Source organism: Argopecten irradians, chromosome 13 (assembly GCF_041381155.1).
Source record: "Argopecten irradians isolate NY chromosome 13, Ai_NY, whole genome shotgun sequence".
Taxonomy (NCBI): Eukaryota; Metazoa; Mollusca; class Bivalvia; order Pectinida; family Pectinidae; genus Argopecten; species Argopecten irradians.
Genome location: NC_091146.1, coordinates 35,789,802 through 35,797,569, shown reverse-complemented (window position 1 = coordinate 35,797,569; position 7,768 = coordinate 35,789,802). Strand labels below are relative to the sequence as shown.

At 33.9% G+C, this 7,768-nt stretch overlaps 1 pseudogene; it reads right to left on the bottom strand.

The window, feature by feature from the left end:
* Positions 1–1,720: 1,720 nt before the first annotated feature.
* Positions 1,721–6,685, bottom strand: LOC138306793 (uncharacterized; annotated as a pseudogene).
* Positions 6,686–7,768: the final 1,083 nt, after the last annotated feature.

Genomic DNA, 7,768 nt, shown 5'->3' with positions numbered 1-7,768 from the left:
ATCCTGTTATCAAACGTAGTGATAATTAATATCTGTGTTTTAACCAGATGTAGGGAAATATAACCTGGGGCGATAAAATATATGAAATGAAATTTCATTTAAGATCGTACATATCATAAAGGAGAGGTTCAAGGACCTAAACGGTTATCTGAATACCTTTGCAACTGTCATATAGGAAATTAATTAGATATGGTATCTTGGTGACCATCTTGGATTTCGGATCGACCCAAAAAATAACAATACCTTGCTATGACCATGTCTGAATCATTTTAGCCAAATTTCAGCCAATTCGTACTGGCAGCAATTGAGAAGAAGGTCAAAATATGTTTTCAAGATGGCGATTGTGGCGGCCATCTTAGATTTCGGATCGATCCGAAAAATAACAACATATTGTCGGAGTCATGTCAGGATCATTTAAAGCAAGTTTCAGCCATGACGACGAACGTCACAAAGCATGATGACTATTGGTCATCCTTCTGGTCAAATAATCTAAAAAGTCACAACAACAGAAGATGATAATATGAATGTTTATTTTTATTATATACACGCAATATTAACAACATCGTTAAATACAAAGTACAAAGCACGTGCTAATGACAAGATTGTCATGTTCTTGCTTTAAATATATACTGTTTGTGTACCATTGGCTTAAATAAATACTGAAGACAAATGAAATTGAAATATTGAATGGTAAATTGTCAAAGAATATGACACAACCCAATTTATACTCCCAAAGTCATATTCAAAATACATATATTTTATAGATCAAATCTAACATATACTCTCAGTATCAAAGTTTTATAAAAAATACATACATTTTATAGATCAAATCTAACATTTATACTCTCAGTATCAAAGTTATATATAAACTTTATAGATCAAATCTAACATATACTCTCAGTATCAAAGTTATATACAGAAATACATACATTTTATAGATCAAATCTAACATATACTCTCAGTATCAAAGTTATATAAAAAATACATACATTTTATGGATCAAATCTAACATATATCAAGTTATATACAGAATACATACATTTTATAGAATATATCTAACATATACTCTCAGTATCAAAGTTATATTATAGATTTTTATAGATCAAATCTAACATATACTTTCAGTATAAAAGTCATGTACAGAATACATACATTTTATAGATCTCTCTTTCATACGAGTAATTTTGAATACATACCATTTAATTATACACTCAACATATTCAGCATTTACATAAGTAAAGCGTCCACTATTCATACAGTAATGCAGAGAAAATCTGTCTCCGTATATTTTAGAGAACATCCAAAATATGACATCATTACGTTATAGCTATATATATGTAGAAACTCTGGTGAATACACACTATGCAATATACTTCTCGAATAGAAACACTTTCTTAAGCTTAATCAGTTGATTGCGAGCGTCAAATTATCAAGACAGAGGACCAGAGTTCGATTCAACATACAAGATCATTTTAGAATATCGGTTTGAGCTTGAAATACTATAAAATGTATGGGGGAAATGTGACAAAGATAACGCATAGATGTATAATCTACTTTATGTCTTTGGTCCATACGACAAATCCATTGGATAAACCTGTTTACAATGTTAATCGAAATACTAAAATAATATAAATGCACAACTCAGACCCATACCTACTCAAACCTTCTGTCATTTTCGTACGACTTCTCTCGTCATGCAGTGCTGTTAGTACTTATACGAGTTACCTCCCTTGTACCACAAACAAAATCTGATTCTAATTGGTAATGACCAACTTCAACAAATTGAAGATAATGTCATGAGAGAGAGATATGGGATTCGAGTTGATTCCGGTAAAGTCAGTAGATAATGCTATGTTTATTTTAATATTGGGTATATACTGACAGGAGAGCAGACTTGAATTGTTCAGGAGTGGAGCAGGACGATATGATATGTGCTGGGATCTTATTCCATTCAGATATTGTCCTAGGGAAGAATGATTGTTTTCTGACCTGGGTTTTACAGTGTGCAAGTTGGAATGATTGTTGGTGAGCTTGCCTGGATTGCCTGTTTGCTGGAATGAGTCTATTTTGTTTATAGATGGCGATTTGATTATTAGCTATTTTGTACATCATGATGAGCCTGGACTCTCTGCGTCTTTCAGCAAGAGGACGCCTTTTAAGATCTTTCAGCATATCAGTTACACTAGATGTTCTATGTGTGTAGATGTTCTTGTTTAATACATAACGTGCAGCCCTACGTTGTACTATTTCAATTTTTTCTGTGTTTTCCTGGGTGTAAGGGTCCCATACTATACAGGCATATTCTAGGGATGGACGGACTAGTGATTTGTACGACTATCTGTTTAAATGTATGTCTTAAAAAAAGAAGAGAAATTGATGTTCGAGAGCAAAATAAATGATTTTAAAGTCTTGATTTTTTTTACTCTTTTTTTTTCATATAACCAAAGCAAAAATAATAATAATAATAATTATTATTTCAATCAAACAAAAAAAAAAATAAATAAAAAGATTCTGAATAGCTTATACATCGTCTTTCATATTGTAGTCGTAATTAAAAAAAGTTTTTAATTGAACCAAAGTGAAATATATGTGTTAACCACTTCAAAAAACGAAAATATAAAAACCTAAAACAACTCTGCTGAATTATCAAAACATCGTATTTTATTTTGTTTTAATGACTGGTTCATACGTAAAATACCAAATATTGTACAAACAAAAAAAATTATCATTTGATGTTACTCATTATTTTTAATGAATTTATTTTATGCTCTGCTGCTGTCTATTGATTGATTGATCTGGCTTAACGTCCTAGTTCCTGACCCGTGTACTCGGACGTCGTCGAGGACACCCCTAGAGGCGCAGCTCGAAATCGTTCGGTGAAATCGGGACTATAAACTCGCCACAATGGATCGATTGTCCTCTGGAAAATACTTAATTTTATCGTGGAATGTATACATGATTGTTTAATATGATTTGTGATGATTATTTGTTTGTACTGACAAGTGTAAATGATATCATATTTATTCAGAAAACACTCCCAGAAGATGGTCATACAAAGGGTTGTTTACTGTTCCCCTCCTTTTCGCCCAGTCTAAAAACAGATCTCCCCTCCCCGTCCAGTATAGTTTTAATGTCGTACTTCTGTTTTAATGTTTCCGTGTGTTTCCTTACATACCTCTCACACTCAATAAACATGTCTACATCTGTTGTATATTCAGCTATATAATGTAGACAATGACGGCCTTCACTATCTCTACACGCCGTCATGGCGGGGTAAGACCTACAGATATACAAACACAAATCCTTTTGTCCCCACACACAACTCCGATGTAACACAGTCCTCCCCTCACCGTCCACTAACTGACACATGTACTGACTACACACACAATCTATATGTACCAAAGAACCGTCTACTCTCAGACATTGGTGTCTACACAAACATTTAAGTACAGTTTTTTCTACTGTCTGGAACATAGAACAGTTTCCTGTCCACGCCGCCACATGGAGCGGTGTTTGTCCCCACCTATCAGTACCATGTACGAGGTCAGGGTAATCTTTACACAAGTCTGCTACTATAGATTCTCTCTGTAACACACACGCCACATGTAGGACATTACATACCGTCCTCATCCGTCCCTGTAGGAGTGACACCATACTGTCGTAGTACTGTATTGTACAGGTCCATACTCCCTCCCTCCACCACATATAACATTGTGTACTTGTCAGGTTTGGCCCCGACACTGAGCAGATACATAGCACACTCTGATGATCCAGACAAACATGCTTTATTTAACAATTTCTGTTTTATCTCATCATTCAAGTAAACAACAATTTCCTTGAGTATATCTAGATCTCCCTCACCAAACCATCGACCTCTTGTAATCAATCTCCACCAATCTGTGTCCACCAACATCGTCAGGTTTGGCCCCGACATACTGAGCAGATACATAGCACACTCTGATGATCCAGACAAACATGCTTCATTTAACAATTTCTGTTTCATCTCATCATTCAAGTAAACAACAATTTCCTTGAGTATATCTAGATCTCCCTCACCAAACCATCGACCTCTTGTAATCAATCTCCACCAATCTGTGTCCTCGTCAGGTTTTACACCATTTTTCAACAGATACAAAGCTAATTGAACTGATCCAGACAAACATGCTTTATTCAATATGTTAACTTTATTAGCCTTTTTCTCATTCAAATACTTGTCAAACATCTCAACAAATACAGGATCTTTCCACACATCTAGAGAGCTAATCACAGTATCATAATCATACATCTCCACACTCTCAATCTCTCGGGGCAAACGTTCACACAAATCATTGTAATGACCAGATGATATGACAACCATGTCTGTAGATGTTTTTACAGTTGTTAGATAACCGAGTGCTTTTCTTGGACAATGTTTTATGTAGCCAACAGCTGTTTTCTTTCCATACAACAGAGCTACTGTGACAAATATAGAATCATGATCAAATCTGTACACTTCCTCAGACCAATCTTTCTCCTTCTTTACCAAAAATCCTAATAGTTTGTCTAAACTCTTTCTTACAAAACCTACTTGTTTTTTCTCATTCTCCAGGTTTATTTGATCTTCACTATCAACTAATTCAATGCTAAATGCTTGTTCTAACAATGTTTTGTCTACTTTATCCCCGTTTGGGTCTAAATCATTTACTTTTATTTCCCCATTATTGAGGAAGAGAAACAAAATGGCACAACATTCTGGTAATTTTGACAGAGCATCTTTGAAAAATTGAACTGGCTTCTCAAAAAAATCTGCTCGTTTTTTCTGCAATTCAGCAGAATTATAGAAAAGTTGACAACATTGAGGGAATCCAATATGAGGTGCATAACCTAGAATTTTTTCCTCTTCTTCCTCTGTCCATGTCAGATTTGTTGGCGTGTACATTGCTAATAGATTTCTTTTTTCACCCTTGATTTTGTACTCATTTGAGCTTAGATCAATAATGTTGTTTTTCGTAAAAACTGTCCCTCGAGAATGTTTTGCCAAATCATTAAATATTTCATTTCGAATTGTGATAAGTAAATAATTTGTCTGGTTTTGTTTATTAACAAAAAGTGTTTTCTACATTTTTAAGCCTTTTGTTCCACTCTTGCACATCCGATCTACCAATGTTTCTCTCACCAAATATGTCATCAATAATACAAGCATGGCCAGAATTTGGAGCTATTAATTTCAAATCCTTGATTTCATCAATCTTAACAGGTGTTCTGCACTGCTCCTCCTCCTCCATCAACCAGTGAACCAGCTGGAATGTGGTAGACGTTTTCCCATCCCCCGTGTTCCCCTTGATCACTAAAACTCTGTTCTTTCGGAGCTTCTCTTGAGCATCATGGTAAGCTTTGGTCGGCATGAACTTTTTTTCTTTTTCTTTTTCTGTCTTGATCAAGCTAATAGTTGTTTCTAAAAATATAACAAAAAGTACAAAACATCTAATAAAAAAGCTGATATTATCACAATACAAAATTGTGTTGTTGAGTCAAGGTACTTTTATTACTCTCTTAATACAGTTAATATCTTTACATCCTCACACTGTACTAACATATAGTAAATACATCAATGAATAAACTGTACTAACATATAGTAAATACATCAATGTATAAACTGTACGAATATATAGTAAATACATCAATGTATAAATTGTACTAACATATAGTAAATACATCAATGTATAAACTGTACTAACATAACATATAGTAAATACATCAATGTATAAACTGCAGTACTAACATATAGTAAATACATCAATGTATAAACTGTACTAACATGAATACATCAATGTATAACACTAACATAGTAAATACATCAATGTATAAACTGTACTAAACACATATAGTAAATACATCAATGTATAAACTGTACTAACATATAGTAAATACATCAATGTATAAACTGTACTAACATATAGTAAATACATCAATGTATAAACTGTACTAACATATAGTGAATACATCTATGTATAAGCTGTACTAACATATAGTGTAATACATCAATGTATAAGCTGTACTAACATATAGTAAATACATCAATGTATAAAAAGTACTAACATATAGTAAATACATCAAGGTATAAACTGTACTAACATATAGTAAATACATCAAGGTATAAGCTGTACTAACATAGTAAATACATCAATGTATAAACTGTACTAATATATAGTAAATACATCACTGTATAAACTGTACTAAGATAGAAGCTGAGAAGACTCACCTATTATAGGTAAAAGGTCAGGATGGATCTCTGTAAAATAAAGAAAAAAACATTTCACATAAGAATAATTCATTTATACTATTTTTTCACACAATTTGCCTTGTCTTCGATATTGTTAGTACTCTGTTTCAAAACAAAATATTCAACCGTATTCGACCAAATAAGCGTCCAGGGTAGTTAAAAATGAACGAGAGGCTCAGAGCGCCTGTATCGCACACCTGGAACTAAGCAATGCCATAAGAACAGAGTTTTGGTTTTATTAGTGTAACGTCTTATTAACAGCCAGGGTCAGGAAGTGCCAGCTTTGAAAAACCACGGACTAGCAGTCAGTACCTGACAAATGCTCCACATGGGATTAAAACTCGCGACCCAGATTTGGAAGGGTTGTGGTAACTATGTCGAGACATTTTAACCACTCCGCCACCACGTAAGAGTATAAACTATTAGATATTATCACATAAACTGACCCGTCCAGCCATGTCATACGGCCATGTCATAAAATATCGTAAGACACGTGTGTAAAAACACTATTGTGACGTCACAGGTAGTTTTGACGTCATAATCTTTATAGGACATCGCATGATTGTCTCAGTAGACGGAAAAGTTTACAATACATGCTTAACTCTATGACAATTTTTCAAAATTAGAGAATTTTACCTAATTTATCTCACATATTCATTCTATCATTTTTTCCTGCCCCAGGGTTTAATAGAATATTTCAGAGCCAGATTTGATATGTAATTTAAAAAATTATTCAAACTCGTGTATAATCCTGATGTCACTAGCCTAAAGGCTCGTAGGCATATAAATTAGTGAACTCGTTATGACTAGTAATTTTTTTAGAATTTACTCTATTAAGATCATCTATCCCAGATTTTCTTTTTAAGTAATTTTTTAACAGACCTAACTACTACTAGCCCAGGGCCAAAATTTACAAATTTACCTCTATTTCCCCTTCCCAACAAAGCTTAAATGTGTCATTTTGGCCTAAATTTAAAGAATCCACCTCTAATTTATCCATATTGGGTCCCACCGAAACAAAACTTTGTATGCACTTATAATTTTGATCCATGTTTTTACTAAGTGAAATATTTGTTCAGAGATATTTATGATCCTCTATTAAACACTGTTCTTACCCACCAAATAAACTTCCACAATGGAATTTAAATCCCTAACAGGGTGGTCAAAAAAGATTTAAAGAAATATTATCCCCAATTTGGTCCCCCACAAAAAAACAAATGTAGATCTCTATGCCTAGTAGCTGATTTAAAGAATTTACCTCTATTATCCCCCAATTTGGGTCCCACAAAAAACAAATGTATAGATCTTCATTGCCTAGAGGCGATTTAAAGGAGATGTTGACGATACTGACGGTTTGGACAATGAGGATGCTGCATCATCGGGTATAAGCCCACATCCCATCGGGGTACTGTGGCTAATTGGATGACAAACTAAGATGAGCCTTAGGGAACCAGTGGTCCATAGAATCGGTTCTGAATGCCATGGACATCATGAAACAGAAATAGG